Source organism: Colobus angolensis, unplaced genomic scaffold, assembly GCF_000951035.1.
Source record: "Colobus angolensis palliatus isolate OR3802 unplaced genomic scaffold, Cang.pa_1.0 Scaffold125, whole genome shotgun sequence".
Lineage (NCBI taxonomy): Eukaryota > Metazoa > Chordata > Mammalia > Primates > Cercopithecidae > Colobus > Colobus angolensis.
In genome coordinates this window covers 6,464,885-6,468,119 of record NW_012113697.1, presented here as the reverse complement: position 1 = coordinate 6,468,119, position 3,235 = coordinate 6,464,885, and positions in this window count along the sequence as shown.

The window sequence follows — 3,235 nt, the reverse complement described above, 5'->3', positions numbered from 1 at the left end:
CACTCATGGCAGTGCCTGCCAAGGTTGCTGGGACTCGGGGATGCAAGGATGGAAGAAGGGAAGGAAGATGCTCTTCCCTCTCTCCCTCACATACCCCAGGTATCTGCTAGGAACAGAAGGGGACCAGGGACACCTGCTCCCTCTTTCTAGATAGGTAGCCATTCATCTTCAGTCCGTATCCCTTTAGAATGCATCCTGAACCCCTGGGAATCCTTTGAAAAAATGCCTTATTTTTCCCTTCTCTCAGTTCTCTCTTCACTAATAGATAATTGTGTCTCCATCTTATGAGACACTCCCCTCAGACACATCATCCAAACTGGAAAGAGTTAATTTCCCAAGTCTTTAAACTGGCTGGCTTAGGATTGGGCTCAGGGGAAGGGCACCCACAAACCCAATATGCCGACAAAGGGTAAAGTTTTTTAACCAGTTGGGCTTTTGGTCTCCCTCTCACTGTGCAAACTGGTAAAAGAGCTTCAAAGTTTTGAGCCGTCCTCCCCCTTCCCCTTGTTGTGTTTTGATACATGTTTTCTAATAACCCGGTTTGTCTGTTCCTGTCTTCGGGTCATTGAACTCCAAATAGTCATGCAGCTGGAACCTCTGATGATGGTACCTTCTGTTGGGAAGGCTTAAATAGGCCTTTGAAGAAGCTCTGACTGTTGTTTTCCCAAAACAGTGCCCCTGTTAGCAGGAAGCAGTCAAGATCAGTCTTCATCCTTATCCTTATTCTAATGGCAGTTAGAAGTACTTCTTTAGAGGGGGAAATGAGACAACCAGGTAGGAGGGGATGCCTGTAGAAACTCCAACCAGCCTGCCCACTGAAGTGGAGCCTTGGAACATTCACAATGTTTACAGCAGGGAGAGGCCTGAGCCTGGTCCCTCCTTTTCCTGTGTGGAGCTTGAGATTTAAGCTGTGGGCAGGAAGTGCTCTAGCAGGGCCTCTCGCCTAGCAAGAGTCCCTGTTTCCCCTTTTTCCTTTTCAGCCAATAAAACCCTGCTTTACTCACCGTTCAAACCATGTGCGAGCCTAAATTTTCATGGCCATGCGATCAAAAGGACCCCACATCTTTAGCTGAAGTAAGGAAATGTCCTGCAACAGCACTGTGTCTAAATCTTCAGAATTTTATTTTGTTCTCCTGGGTAAAGTAAAATGCATTCAATATAACCTATAAAGCCTCCTTGTTCTGGCTGCTACATCTGTCTCCAATTTATCACTTCAAAATCCTTAGTCTGAAACTTAATCATTATTCTATTACTGAAAATTCTACATTTTCTTGGGCTTTTATCTATCCTCATATAAGAAATTCATACATTTTCCAAAGTAATTCTTGCATGCCTTTTCAACTCAAGTTATATTCAACCAGAATTTTCTTGAAACCCCCCTTTTTGTGTGTGTTTTAGGTGCTTTGTTTCATGTGTTCCTGTAGTCATCTGTAGATAGGTCTATTTTTGTCCTCATGCTCAATATCTTCCAGATGCCCTTTCAAATCCACATTCCAGCCTGCTGCAAGGACCAGGAGGCTGACCTGCATTCTACCACTTCCATCTAGGTTCAGCTATTGGAAGCATTGCTAGGTATAAAAGAGCAAAGAGTGGGATTCGAGTATTGATTCCCTTAACTCCCTTCCTGCAGAGGTATCATGAAATGGATGCATCCAAAGAATACATTCTCTCTTTCTACAAGTTTTGGTTTTCCTTTACTCACATTTTCAGGGCTAGAGATATTAATCATGAAAAATGTTTTTGGCCCTGATTTATTGCACTACAGACTATTATTTCTTACATTCAGCACTCATGTTTGTAAGTGGTTTCTTTATTACACTTTTCTAAATTTCTACTTTGAGAGTGCCATGTGTTTCGTGCTAGGACCCTGCAGCACTTATCAGTGTATATCAGTCAGAATAGTTTTGGTTATGCTGTGGTAACAGAGCCCAATATCTCAGTAGCTTGTCAGAAACCAAAACATTTTTATTCTCATGAGGGTTCTACTACAAAAACTATGGAAAGCTTCATGTCTATGCTCCTCTGACAGTCAAACAACAAAAAAGAAAATGAGCAAATCACACATGAGGACTTGAAGTTTTTGCTCAGAAATGATACTCAGATTTCTGCTTATGGTTTACCAGCCAAGGCAAGGTCCTGGCAATATGTGCACTCAAGGAAGGAGGAATGTTCATGAAAGGAGGATGAGAAATATTGATGAAAACATTATGATATTTGTATGTATAATATAATAACTTTTAAAAATCTCCATATAAAGCAGATGAGCTTTTTAAAGAAACGGCCTTTATTTTCTTCAACTTCATAGCCACATGACTTGGCATTGTATTTAGAATATAGTAAAAAATTAAATAAATTGTTCTTTGAATGAATATTTTTTGTTCTATATGATGAAAAAAGTAAACAAGAGAATAAATCAAAACATAGTTACTTTTGAGCAGAATCAAACAAGTAAAGCTATCCTGCCATTATCATAATATAAATGAGCCAAAATAGCTCCACTAAATCTTGTAATTCAGAACAGAAAGCATTCTCCAGAGATTGTGATATTCAGTGAGAGAAGCTCTGGATTGGTGTTTAAGAAATATGGATTCTATGGTCAATTCAAAAATGAACTACCATGTGGTTTTAGACAAGTCTTTACATTTGAGTGTTTCCTTTTAAAAAGTGACTATTAAAAACATTAAATACTTTCAGATTTAACATTGAGTTTTAATGCACTATTATAATTTTCACAGAACATAGTAGGTAGTAACCAATTTGGAATCTTTCCATTTTGATGATCCAAATGATGGACTTGTACAGCTTTCAAACACATGTATCACATGAGATAGAAACATATTAAATGAGTTACTTACTGTTGAAAATGAGAGCTTGGAGTCAGAAAGGAAACAAGCACTGAAGATTTCTCAGCAAGGCAAGTTTACTTCTGCAGAAGGGTGCTGCTTGCTATTCTGGTCATTGCAACAGCACACTGAGCAAAGGAGGGAAGGAGTTTTTATCCCTAAAGCAGTTAGTCTCTGATACTGTGTCCAGTCCCCATTGCCTGGAGTTGGACTGCAGAATCTAAGCTGACCCCAATTGACTACTTCAAACAGAGCAGGAGTGGGGGCTACAGCGGCAGGAAGAGGAGTTTCAGAATGAAGGGTGCCAAATAAGGAACAGATGTGACTTGTTACAGATTGGGAATGGATGTAGATTACAGACTGGGAACGGATGTGGATTACAGATTGGGAAC